The 14,745-nt window shown below is 36.8% G+C and overlaps 1 protein-coding gene across 1 annotated transcript in view; it reads right to left on the minus strand.

Moving 5' to 3' along the window:
• gatad2ab (GATA zinc finger domain containing 2Ab) overlaps nt 1–11,103 on the minus strand; it is a 37,951-nt gene extending 26,848 nt beyond the window's left edge. The window contains exon 1 of the mRNA XM_042482302.1: nt 10,970–11,103. The gene's annotated coding sequence lies outside the window, so the exon portion shown is untranslated. The remainder of the gene's footprint in view (nt 1–10,969) is intronic.
• Between the last annotated feature and the right edge of the window lie 3,642 nt (nt 11,104–14,745).

The following is a 14,745-nucleotide window of genomic DNA, read 5'->3' on the forward strand; positions in this document are numbered from 1 at the left end:
GCATAAAGAGCAGCATGAACATTCAAGCATTAGGTTGCACATTTGTCAAGAACGAACAATAGCTTACACCAACTGGAGAATGTAGTATTCATAAAAGAACGATAATGCTATAAAACAAGGATTAAAATAGAATCTTTGGCAGCAGGTTTAACCTTTTTTAACGACCAAAACCAACATCATCATTGGGTGTGGCCGTTAAGCGTTGTTGTAGCTGTTGCACTTGTTAACACACGCAACAGTGAGGTCATGACTGGGTATTGAACTTTGACTCTTTTTAATTGCTGGTTTGATTGTGTCTTAAGCCTCCACAATCAAAAAGTTGTCAAGTCCTTAAAATTGCATCCAAATATTTGGCTTTGTCTTTTTTTATTATGCTTTGAAAGGTCTTGGAAATGTTTACATGTGGGAAGACTATTAAATAAAGCACAAAAGGCCTTTGGAGGATGATGTGCTGGAGACACTCTCATTATGTTGGTTGTGACAGTATTTGTATCCAGTTTGCATTGCACAGATTCAAACACAAAGTATAACTTTTTAACTCAAATTAGTGTCCGAACATGGATGTAACCTGGGTAAATGCTGCATTTCAAACTGTGTATCACCATCCTCCATATTTGTTTTGCATTCTCCATCTCACGTTTGTGCTCATAAACAAAATGTGTCGTTATTTTAAAAGATGCTCCACCCAATGTCTGACCTTTCAAGTGTTGAACATCTACCTTCTGAGAGGTGGATGTGTCATTTTCTACTGAAGAACAGCAGTAAGCCACATGATTTCACTCAGTCTTAGTGGTATAATGGTTTGTGCACCTGTGCCAAACTGTAACGGTACAGGGTTCGCAGTCCGATACTTGCAGAATAAAACGGGATCAAACAATCACCGAAGCAAATGGCATCTACAGTGACGTAGAGCAAAGACGGAACTAAATGAAACACTCCTCCTTATGCAATTTTTTATTATTATATATTTATTTTGTATTTTCAGTATGACAGCATTAAGAACAGCTTTTCAGCTCTATAGCCTGTTGTGACCTGCTACCTTTTAGGAAAGTGTTCACGGTTCGTACAGTGTAACACTTTGCGGTTTGAGATGCGCTCGTGGCTGGGTTAAGCACACACCCCCCAAAGTTAGGGCTGCATACATGATTTGCTCAACACAGTGAAAAACTTAAAAACTACAAAAGATTAGCAAAACTGCCAGTTAACAAAATGCTGCTTCAGTAGCAGCAAGATGATTTTGTATGTTTTTGACATTTGTACAACCGTCTCTTCAAAATAAAGTAAAAGAAACTTATCCTTTGGCATTTCTGCTTTTTCAGGCTGCATTCAACTCACACCAGCTTTTGATCCCTAAATCAAACCGTAATGCCTGTGTACCAAAACACCCCTCATGGAGACCAGTTTTCAAAGGTTAAGAAAGTCCAACATCCAGAAAAAGTTTTCAAACCAATTCAGCCCTAAACCACTACACCAGCCTTCAATTTGCTTAGTATGCTCCAAAGATTAATGGCTGCACCAAACAAACGCCGCAAAAGCTGTAGGCGCTGAGTCATATCCATATTCTGCTCCGACTGGACAGTTATGTTCTGACGTAGCAGCCAGGTACAGAATAGCTAATTTTAAACATGGTAGACATTATCAAAACTGTTTTAATAAAACAATTGTGCTTAAACAATAATTCACATTGTGGTCAAGTATCTGTGCTGGGAGCAATCTCACGTAGCAATTAACTCTGCACTTCTGTTTTTTAAGGGTAACACCGGCATGATTATCTCTCGCCTGTTCATCATTTGCATTGCATCCGTTTGCTCTAAGTTGGGCTTTGTGAACTATCCCCTGTAGTTCTGCTGGGTGATTTTGGAGTCTCTGAAGCTCTCAAGATGAAATGCAGCCTATCGCTTTTGACTGTATAAATGAACAACTTGTATGGCCAAACATACTGCTACTACGTGCTAATATTGTGCAATTCTTGTCCTCTTCAAAGCTGTGAAGTAGATAAAGGATTTGTGTATTTGAAAACATTTCTGCCATCATCACCATTGGAATCCAATGTAACTGACAAAGTTTATGCTACTTTTTCACCATCAAGGAAGAAACTACAAACTTTTATAGTGACCTTTTATAAAAGTCTTAAAAAAAATAATTGAATATTTAGGGTGTTCCTTATAAGCATGAAACCATGATACTCAGCCATCACACATAAGAATCCTGAGGAGACTCCAGCTGGTCTAAAATATGAAGACCAAAATTCAATTCTGGAGTCATTATGGTGATAAAATTAAAAATGTGATTTGTAACCTAAGTCATTTTCCTCCGAAGTCTACATGATATTAGCCTGATAATGGAGTCATCCAACAGATTTAGGGCAGTGGGAATGACAGCGAGCTTCAGGAATGATAATCAGGTCATTTTTTTCCCAATGTGGAGTGGTGGAAGACAATCAATGCAGTGTGTGGACTACCATTTCTGGGCTATTTTTACCATTGTTCATCAGGCATGACACCTAAATGTGTTAGCTTGTCCCTGTTCATTCTACTACTGAACACTTTCTACACAAGGAATGGAAAACTTTGCAAATCATAAATCCGGTCAGTGACAGAGCCAAACTTCCTAAATCAGTATAGTTAATACTTGTTTTGATAACATGACTAAACACTGATACATGTACATACAATCTACACAAACCAGCCATGTGGCAGGGAGTCAGGCAGGGCCGCTTGTCCCCTCTTGGACACATGCCTTGATGCTGCATGTATCCAAGTGGCCGGTCTGCCTGTTTGCTGCACTGAGAGTTCGAGAGTTGCCATGTCAGCACTGGCCACACAGTGGAAGCAATTGTTACAGGCAGACCGAAAAAAAAAACTTTAGAGATGTGTATTCCATAACCAGTTAATTTCCAATTAGTCTGGTTTTCAACAGATCAGATGTCATTTCAGGCAACGCTGGTCATGTGAGTTGTCACTTGAAAGCAAAAATGCTAGTGGAACCAAAATTTAAAGAGATACAGTTGTGAAAATGACCGATCAAACAGAGGCAAGAAGACGGCTTTGAAGCCAGCATCCAGAACACAAAAAAGCGTCTCTGAATTCATATTATTGTCATGTTGAGTGAAAACTATTTATTTTTTTATGGGAATGTAGCTGTGCCACATAGATACACACTCAACAGAATACAAAGCAGAAGAGGCCGCATTTCTTCAATATTACATAGCTGATGCATGCAAGTGTAGGGCTGCACAATTAATCAAAATATTATTAAAATCAAGATATGGTCCAATGCAAAATCCAAACTGCAGGAGCTGCAATTTTTAGATCAATTTAAAATTTATCACAATATAACATTAAATAAACATTGTGTTGCTACCGAGATGCCTGACCTAGAAATCATTTTCTGGATGTAATGATAGCAAAAATTAGACAAACACATACAAAAAAGCTAAACTCACATCATTATAATCACTTTTATTTATATTTTTTCTGTGAAATTAAATTGGAAAAATATATACTGATCAATACTATCTGTCAAAAATAATCGCAATTGGATAATTTTTTTCTTTTTTTCCACAAATCATGCAGCCCTATTTAAGTGTGGTTTAAAAATGTCAAGTAGGGATGAGAATACATTTTTAAAGAGCCACTTGGCCACTTGCGCCAGGGGGAGGGAGCCCATTATATTTGCCAACATACCTGCAGCAGCTGGCCACCTGGTGTTATTTGTGCTGATTTTTGTTTTATTTCGGTGAATTTTCTATTTCAATAACCACCATGAAATGACAACTGAGAAATTAGCCAAGTTTGTCTTGCACACACTCTCTCTCTCTCTCATCCTTCGATTTTTCATCTACTCATTTTATGTTGTCATCTCATACACTACATGTTTAACTAACAAAAGTAAATATTTTCACATAATTTTCCTACCTCCTCAAGAACAAGCACCACTTACTTCTTTCTGAAGGGCCAAATCATTGGAAGAAATATGGCTCACCTGGTTATAAGGTAGCTGTTTACTAAAGGAATACCTGAAATCTTCTACTATGATGCATGTCCAGTCTGAACCAGAGAGCACACAAATAGCAGTTAAGTGGTTAAAATTATCAAGTATGGGAAGTATAGTGGAGGCTATGATAAAGGCCAAACTCAAAGTAGAGCTGGGTGATCATATGTAAATCAAATATTACACTGTTTTACCAAAGACGTCAATATTAATATTGCAAGGATGTTGCAGTTTGAACAGTCTGGTAAGTTCAGAAAATTAAACATAACTTTACTGTAGCAGCCTTTCAAATCAGAAGACAAGAAGACAATATCTAAAATATATTACGATACCTTGTTTCATATCACAGCATTTTATAATATAAATATATTGCCCTTTCCCAACTCAAAACGTGTATGAGGGAACCAATGTCATAAAACACAATGCTCAACTCATCACTTCATATGCAGACTTCTAACTGTCTAAGACAGGTTGGTCACACTGTAAACACACACGCTTGAGTCAATATGAAGTCCAACAGGATAAACAAGAAACAGTTCAGTCAGTCAAACAGTGAAGGATCGCTCTCCTCCAGCTCCATGAATTGCCCAAGGCCTTTGGGTGGGACCCCGTGGCTGATGCGACTACTCATGATTTCTGGCATTTGATGCAACAAACACGGAAAATGAAAAAACAGATGGTTCTCAAAGAACAAGGACACATTCAGATCTTCAAAAATACTGAGTAGATCTGCTAAGTGGAAACACTACAATGTTAGATAAGATTTTTGGTGCGTTTGGTGACTTACAAAACTGTAACCGGGCACGCCTCTTCATATCTATCTGATCTCCTTAAAACCTTTCATTCCATACTGTGTGCTCCACTCTCATAATACAGGGCTGCCGTCTGTCCCCAAATCAGAGTAAGTCAGCGGGCTCATGCTCCCTTCCTCCGGAATAAACTCCCTGTTAACATCAGAAAGTCTTTCTTTGTTGAGGCCTTTAAATGCAAACCAAAAACTCATTTTCGCCTAAACTTTCAGTTTTTTTATACTTCCAATCCAACAGGTCCATCTCAGTCTCAATTACTCTATTAAGCCTAGCATTTATATTTTGTCTTTATCCTACCGATGATAATAACGACAATAACTTTCTGAAAGCCACTGCATCTTTCTAATCCTGTTTGTTGTTGTCCCACAAGTTAAGAGTGTCCAAGCATTAAGCTTATATCTCTCTAGGGGGTGATATGGCCCCAAAATAATATCACAATATTTCAGGGTATTTTTGAAATAAAATTCTTGATGATGTGACAAAATAGGACAAGACATTAAATCATTAATTTCAAGAATATAAAATTGCAACAAAGCAAACACAACAGTTTGCCTTGAAATATTCAATACAAATGAAACAAAAACTGAATATAATTTCTCTGGATTGTAAAGAACAGCAGTATAAAATATAAACAGTAAATAAAATCAACCACAAATTACACTTCTAACCAGTTCCCAAATAAGAAACCAGTAGCGATTTCGCTTTCAGTGGTTGTTGTTGCTGTGTGAAACAGTATGACATCATTATGTCAACAAGTCACAGTATTGCTATCATCACAATGTGGATTTTTCTTATCAAAAATAATATCGGTATCATCGTTAACGATGTGATATGGCACAAGCCTATATCACTCTCTCCCTTTTCTTGCCCTTTGTGATCTCTTTTTGCTCAGGCTTCTCAGTGCTGGACTACTGGCCGCCATTGGTCTGGCTGTCGTCGCCCCTTTCCAGATGTTTTGGATCTGGATCTTCATCCTCCAGGGGATTCAGCCTCTCCTCTTGCCTCTCTATCCCTCTATGTGCTTATTTCCTTTCTCCTAGTTATGTGAATGATGTGCTTGAGCTTTGCATGTCTTGACCTTCCTGAAAGACTTGACTGTAATATATGATCTGACCAAAGTCAGTCAAAGCTTCCAATCAAAGTCAGTAATTCAAAACGGCATCAAGTACTTAACTCATTTTGAAAAGCAGTGTGTGGTGAAAGTGAAAGCAAAGCTACAAAGTTTGCTATCCCGTATAAGGGGTCAGTTTTCACTTGCGGCAGCGTCTTGCAGTTTTGCATCTTATTTGATTTATAACAACTGACTACCACCATCAGAACGAACCCAGCAACTCCACTGTCAGTATTTACCTGATGGCATCCCTACGGCTGAATCCCAATCTTAAAAACTAAAGTACAACAACACATCCCTCATCCACATTGATACAGACTAGCTGGCCGATTCTGGAGAGACTTCATGGTTTACACAGCATTTCCTGTTAACATTCTCACAAAGACTGGGCTCACACCCGACCAGACTGTAGCTGCTGTGTTAAAACTGTGTCCTACAGTGAGCCACAGATACTATTATGATAACACCACAGCGAGACCGAGATAGATGGAAACAATAAGAGCTATGCCATACTACCCTGCAGAGAGTTATCACCAGTGCTGGGTCTAAATATTGTGGTTCATCATTAGAATAGACAACAAATAATAGTGTGGGGGATGTTACATTTCTTGGGGGAGAAGATACACTGTTGGATCACTGCTGTGTGAAACAGATGTTATGTCCACTTTATCTCTCACATTAATTTATTGTGTTTAAAAAGTGAGTACAAAACCCAATGGTGCAAGTAAATCTTGTTTTTAAGTTTATTTATATAGAGTGCTCTAGGGATTATATTTTTCTAAAGGCCAATACAGAAGTTAGCGTTGCCCAGGTTCCCTCATCAAAAAGCCTATGGGATTTTATATTAGATTTTGAATTATTACAGAAAATATTCTCTGTGGCAAACAAATGTTCATGATAATTGCATTTTTTAGCAAGATAATTTTCAAAATTGAACACCACTTTTCCAATTTTTGAAGCTCACATGCAATCCCCTTAAGTAAAAAGCTAACTTTGGGCTATAAAAGAACGACACTACAGTTGCATGACTGATCTCCACAACCACAATAAGGCTGCAAAGCATGTTCTGCACTGCGTGATGACGTCCTGCAGTCTCATTTGGCCACTTCCTAACAACTGCATTTTTAAAGACACATAGAAGCCTCAGATTTTTCAAGAAGGGTATTTACTGACGTATTTTTAAAAAACGCAAAAGTCTCTTAAGCTTGTGTAAACCACAGACCTTATTTAATAATCTCAAGAACCCATTCAAAAAAAAAACAGTGAGTCTGAGACGAGGCAAACAGGAGAGCTAAAAGGCAAACTAATTTCCGGGTTTTAGGACTCAATCCCAAGGTACTCAATTGAAAGTAACATAACTATGAATTAGGTGGAAATGTATTTATTTTTTTTACATTTTTCACATTCAATATTAGAATTAAACCACACAAGTTGCAACTCAGCAAAACTGAAAAAAACACTTTCATCCCAAGACCTGCAAATACCATAATATATAATAAAACCATAATAGACATAACAAAGGCAACAATGAGAAAAGCTACCTTTGAGCCTGTTGACACATGAAAAAAATAAAATAAAAAATAGTGGGAGGTGGAAAATACAGATGTATTCTCAAAACGTTTCAGTCCTGATGCAGCAGAATAAGAGTGGATCTCGAGTCATGCCTGTCTGGTCACATCACTCTCAGGAGGGTTTTTCATAAGAGGCACCCCTCCTCAGGCTAATCCAAGGCCTATCATAAAATGCAAAGCGACATGTGTCCCCCATCACTAGCCAAGGGTGCCAACTGTCTGCTTGCTCTAAAAGGAGGGCACTTGCTGAACAGAGGCAGGGATATACACACTGCTGTTCATCTTTAACACACCTCAAAGACAGGTAACTGACTAAAACGACCACTCAATCAACATGACCCATGGTTCATAGCAGTGGTCGACAGACTATCAGCCTGGCCCTTATTGGAACAGATATTAGGCATTTTGTTGATTATCTGTATCAGCATTTTATTTTAATGATCCCCAATAAAATTAATTAATTAAAAAGTGCATTGAAAGTGTCAGCATTGGAGGAACTTTTACTGTGTAAAACCTCAGGGAACTATTTTTTATTTATTTGTTTTTTATTTAAATTTTCACTTGACTTCATTAAAAAGTTGCTGGGAACTTGCTGTATTTGATGTTAAAAGTTTCAGTTTCAATTAAACATTTCCCAAAGGCATTTAAACAAGTTTTGTGTTTAAGTTTTTTATATTTCAATTTCTAAATATTGACAAAAAGATTTTGATTTTGTTTGTAATTGGTTATCGGTTACAAATATTGGTTATTAGTCTCATTAACTACAAATAATTAGTATCTGTATCGGCCCTGAGAAAGAAATATCGGTCGACACCAGTTCATAACCACTAGCTGTAGATGCTGTCTGCCTAAACAAAAAAAATCATCAAGCACTAACCCCCGACAGTCATTACTAGGGTTGTCAAAAAAATTGATATTCAGATACTAATCAATAACTTAAAATTAGTATGGGATAAACAATATCAGTACCAACAGTGTGTTCTTCACCTCCTCATAGACACACAAATACACACACACACAGCCCCTCCTCTCACTAGCAGCTGAATACGTAAGCTGTTGCACACAACACCATCAGCTCAGCTGTGTCGCCAGCTGACGCCAGGTCTTTTAGGAATTTTGATAGGTTAGTAAAGTTCCCATTTCAACATTATTGAAATAATAAACATTTATCATAAAGGTTTACCTGGCTGGCTGCACACATTAACATTGGCCGTTTTATTATGAGCCATTAGCCACATTAGCTGTCTGCTATGCTATTGTTAGCGAATGCCTAATAATAAAACAACTAACTTTAAAGTGCGAGCTCAGCAGCCAACGTTATCGGTCCTGCTTGTCTGTAACGTTAATTGGAGGAGTTCAAGTTATTACAGTTATTTGTGCCTGAAAAGTGCTGTTTCTCTTCAAGTCCCAGATTGAAACTGAGAAGTCAACCTGCAACTAGACAGAAACACTCACAGCCTACCGACTCTCATATGCATGTCATTGTTGCCTTTTTTTTTTGCACTAACACGGACAACCTAAAATGTTGTCATTTATATCTTACAGTAAGCTAGCTGGGTTTTTTTGTTTGTTTTTTTTGCCCTACCTGAGGCAACTTAAAAATATTGTTGTTATTTTTAAGTTGCCTCAGGTCTAACTCTAATAAGTTAGAGTTGTTTACAAACTAAAGAACTGAGAGATAATTGTTATGCAGTTTTCACTGAATATCTGAAGGCAAACTACATTTATGTTTACATTTACAACTGCAACACTTGTTTTGCTGCGATTGCATATACTTAAAATTAATAATACAATATTCTCAGTATTTTCATCATATCATCAAGAATATTGTTTTTAAAAACAAATAAACTACTGTGATATTATTTGATGGCCATATCACCCAAGCGTACGCTAAAAGTGCAGGAAATAATCAGGCTGCAGCAGAGTACATATGTTTGTCATTGTTGCTGTTTATGTAATTTAAAAAAATACATATTTTTAAAATACTGTTGCTGTTGTTGATACCTTACAATAAGTTTGCTGGGGTTTTTGTTGTTATTGTTTTTTTTGGGGGGGGGGGTGTTATTAATATCTTACAGTAAGCTCGTTTTTTTTTTTTAGCACTACCTGAGGCAACTTAGAAATACTGTTGTCATTTATGTTATTGTTTGTATAGTTGTTATCTTCATTAAACATATTGTTGATGCCTCTTCATTTTTTTGTCATTAAGGATCAAGTATTTCTGTGGGGAATCATGACAACCCTAGTCATTACAAAACTGAATAATTCAAATAGCTCTAACAATTAACACCACATGATTAATATAACAGGAATGCTTTCAAAGGCTTGACTTCAACAGGAAATGAACGGTGTGGTTAATTATAGAGCATGCCCTTGCACTTGAGCGCATTACAAGCATAAAGTGGAGGATTGGATCTCAGTTATAAAAACATTGATATTCTGGTGCAAACACAGAGCAGGCGTTTGGTTGTCTATGGTCTGGCGTGGGTGATAGATAGCTAGTACCCCGTCGTGGACAGACAGACAGACACACACCCTGACGGAGGCACCACCGTCCACCATTACGCCTCCATAAAAAGGCTTTTCACGGTTGAGCTAATCTGACAAAGTTCTGAGATCAATGGCTCATGAAGCCATAATCATGCCCATCCACGGCTAACAGCGGTCGGCTAAGCACCAACCGGCGACAATACTCGCTTACGATGTTCATAAACTTTCCAACTTTCCCCAAAAGAATAGCTACCTATTTTCAACTAACCCATCAACAACAACAAGCTATCAGATGCTAACTTGGCTTGCCAACAACAACCTGTCCATCTGTCCGGCTACAAACCAGTGGCTAACTAACGCGAGCTAGCAGCCCTATTGTGAACATAAGCGGTTATGGAGATTATTTTTTCTAAAAAAAAAGTCACTCAACACTTGAGCTAATACAACTTTAAACGTAACTCTAGGTGTTGTGATATTTAGCTCCGATGCCGACCAAATAGCGATACACGACAGACAATGAAACCGACCCCATCTGTGCTAGTGTTAGCTAGCGAGCTAAGTTAGCCTGCTAACGCTAACTCCCTGGACACTTGCTTGCCCAGACAGACTAAATTTATTCACAAATAATCAAGCGTTAATTACACACGGAGAATGATTGTTACATCCAAGAGTGTTGTAACTTCATTACGAGCATATACAAATTATAACTTGCATTTTATCTCACTATTGCAGCATCCCGAAAGAAGTTTGCCGGGGAAGTTTGTTTAAATATTCCTCGACTTTTTGCGGCGGTTTGTTCTTGGCTCGGTAGGTGTATGTGTGCTTGCCGAGCTACACACAAACTGTTACCTTAGCTAAGATCAAGCTATGCTAAGCTAGCTTAACTTAGCCGTGCTAACGCCGACAGAGAAACTTCCCCTCATCGTCATTATCTGATTGAAAAGAATTTAAAATATCAGATTTAGTTGGTGTGACTTTGAGATGCGTGAACTTACGGAGTCTAGGAGGAGCTTGACCGAGTTCCCCCCGCGATGTTCAGATGTTTGATGTCAGTGTCTCGCTGGCTTCGGTGTAAAAATCCCGGGGATCCCCTCTCTTCTGTCCGCTGCCACTCCGGCTGCCAGATAATGTAATGAGCCACCACAGGCGGCGTCATGCTGCGTTCATACACACCTTCCGGAAATGTTAAGTTTTCAACTGATGAGATAAGACACAAAATGATGCGTTTGAAGCCAGTAGACGGAAGTACAATGGATGTAGAGAGACAAACTCCCGCTTAAATGTTATTGAAATTGTGGTGGATAAAGTACCTCAAAGTCAGACATGAGTTTAGGAAATTGACTCAGTTGAGTGCATTCAAATTTTAAACTGCCCCCGCCTAATTATCCTTATTACTATTTATTACAATACAACAACAGTGCTCCCTCATTCTCCCACATTCTTACCTGCATCTTGTTTAATCTGTATATCTTTGATTTTTTTCTGGTATATCTTTGATTTTTGTATTTAAAACCTGTACATTTTTTTTCTTCTTCTTTGATACATGCCTATTTTGCACTTTTGTATATTTTATATTTTGTATATATTGATATTTTATATATTTTTTCTGTACACACGGCTGCTGTGACAAGTTAATTTCCCACAAGTGGGATAAATAAACGTGTCTAAGTCTAAGTCTTTTTTCAAAAATTAACCTAATTTTGTTTTTAAATCAAAATCATTATCTTGCTTTTTTTTTTTTTTTTTTACTAATTTTTGAGCCCTGTCTTGTTAAGCTACTATGCCGTCTTATGTTTTTGCAAGAAATCAAAGCAGTTTTTGTTGACGAGAAAAAGACTTTATAAATATTATTTTTTGAAAGGTGGAAAGCTAAAAAAAACTTCAGAAAATGTTCAGAAAACTATAAATACACTTATTAATATTAAAAATTATGTTATGGGGATCTCCCCATGTTTTTGTAAGAAATCCAAAAAAACAAAAAAAAAACTTGGAAAATGTCCAGAAAACTACAGTCATACTTATCATAATTATATATTTAAAGTTATGTCAAATTATGTCATGTTGTTATGCTAACTTAAAGGATTTAAAGAACAAGATCCAGTTTTTCCATCCATCCCATTCTTTCATTCATCCGTCACTTCCTCCTTTCCTTCCTTATTTTGTAGTAACTAAGAAGTAACTAGGTAACGAGGGTAAAGGTATACATTTTATTTAGGAAATGTAGTGGAGTAAAAGTGAAAGTTGACAGAAATATAAAATACTCAAGTAAATACAGATATTCCCAAAAATACTTAAGTACTCTAACATTATAAATTAATAAAACTAATTATTTTATAACATGAACCTACAGTACAATTATGTTGAATATATAAGTGTACAGGGGTTTCAGTCAAAACACAACAGGGGTTTTGTTCAATGAATCATACCTAGTAAAAAATATTACCAATATTATTTAAGAGCACTCAATCAAGTCCATTAACACCCTTTAAAACCTGAGCAAAATGGCTCTATTTCTCTCCAAAAATCATGGGAAAAAGCTAATGGACAACAACAAAGAAATTACCCCAAATTTAGCAAGAGATTAGTAAAAAAAAAAAAAAAAAAGTACAAGAAAATAATCATTTTAATTATAAACTATAATAATTTTGTAAAATAACAAAAGGGGAAAGGGTAATTAGCAAGGAAAGAAGAAATGACTGAAAAATTAGCAAGAAATTACCTTAAAGTTAGTTTTAAAAAAATGAAAAAGAAAGGAAAAAACAGAAAAGAAGCTTTGTTTTTGCTTCTTTTCTTTTGTCATTTTTTTGCTTTCGATAAGTGTCTTTGTATATTATCATGATTTTTTTTTTTTTCGTTTTTGAAGTAATTATTTTTTCAAATGCACAAATAGAAATCTGATATATTTTTGGAAATGTAATTGTACTATAATTTGAGCATCACTTAATAACAAACAAAATCACTGCTAAAAAACAAAAAAACAAAACATAACAAAACAAAACAAAAGGAGAAATAAAGAAGAAAAATCAGTCAAGGCGAACAAGACTCAAAATGTGCTTAAAAAATTATAATAATTTTGTGATATATTTTAAAATATGTAATTATAATAATTATAAATGTAGTTTGTCCCTCACTTTTTTTTTCTGTAGACATTCCTCCCTATCCTTTAAATATATATATTAATATTAAATTTCTTACAATTTGTAAAATAATTTGGCATTGCACTGAATGGCAGTCAAGACAAAGTCAACATTTTCAGTGGATCTGGTTCACTGCCTCTCCTCAGGATCTTCCTGTGACCACAGAGGACAGCAGCCGCTCCATCAACACAGCCAGGAGTGCAAAACCTGCCCCCTGCCACCTTCCTGAGAGCCTTCATCCATTTCTGAGGTACACTGGTGTCCTCGGGGCGTACCTGCGCAGCGAGCTCCTGAAGTACACCCCGAGCATCATGTGTCACGGCTGGACTACATAAGAGCAGGTAACCGTGCCGGGACACTTCTGCGGCCACAGCTTGAGATCTGATGCTGCTGTGGGAATTGCTGTGGTTTTCCTCACTAAACTTGGATCCCCACTATGCTTCCTGGTTAATTACAGAGATGTTCAGACTGCCCTGATAATAACCACCTCTGAATCTCAGTTAACCCTTAAAAAACTGCCTTGACATTATTATGTTGGGTTCAGACACCTCTTACAAGCTGTTTGAATCCCAAACAAAATGGTTTGATTTTTTTTTTGAAACAATGGGGGGAAAGGCATTGAGCAATTTGGAAAAAAAAAAAAAAGTCCCACAAATTGTAAGAAAGTAAAATGTGATAAATACCTGAATTTTTTTTTGAAGGCTAAAACTAAAAAAATAGGAAAATGTCCAGAGAGCTATATTCATAATTATCATAAATATCTATTTAAATTTATGTTACAAAAATACAAATATTTTTATTTAAATTTTTTAGCACCTTTTTGGGTCATTTATTGGTTGGTGTTTTTTTTTTCTTGCTCATTTTTGGTCCATGTCTTGTTAAATTGCTTAGTGCCTCATTTTTATACAAGGAATCAATCCAATTGGATCGGTTAGGTGACAAGAAAACGTCCTGATATTTTTTTTTCAAAGGGGGGTGAAACAAAAAACCAAAAAAATAGGAAAATGTCTAGAAAGCTATATTCATACTCATCATAATTTATATAATTATATATCTAAAATTAAGTAACGGGGGGATTTACAACATTGAATCCCTTGCAACTTTTTTACTTTTTTTTTTTTTTTGCTAACTTTTGGACCACTTCTTCTTATGTTCCTCATTGCCTTCTCCCCAGGTTTTTTTTTTGTTTGTTTTTTTGTTTTTTTTTTGGGGGGGGGGGGGGGGTCCTGCAGGGGTTAAAGCCTGATAAATAATGGAGCAGAAGATCAGGGAGTTCCTATAACTCTTTGGTTTGTTTCTCTTCTAGCTGCTATGTGGGGCTACATGGGCTGAAGGAAGCTCGAGAGCAGCATCTTTCTTCTCTTTTCTCACCTCTCTACACTTATTCATTGCACAGGTGCAGGAATGAAGGTGGACAAAAAGTCCTCGTCCACTGGGACAGCTCAACACTGCTTCATAGTAAGCACAAAGTCCAGGTCCTGCTTTGTATCTGTGCAGCGTTAACCCCACAGGATGCATAAAAGGCTGAGTGTCGACTTACTTTACTGGTCCAAACAGGCCTCAGATAGCTTGTTAAATCCACTTCTGAGTGCCGCAAATGGATGTTTGCATAGTGAGAATGGAGAGCAACCCTC

Source organism: Plectropomus leopardus, chromosome 3 (assembly GCF_008729295.1).
Source record: "Plectropomus leopardus isolate mb chromosome 3, YSFRI_Pleo_2.0, whole genome shotgun sequence".
NCBI classification, from domain to species: Eukaryota; Metazoa; Chordata; class Actinopteri; order Perciformes; family Serranidae; genus Plectropomus; species Plectropomus leopardus.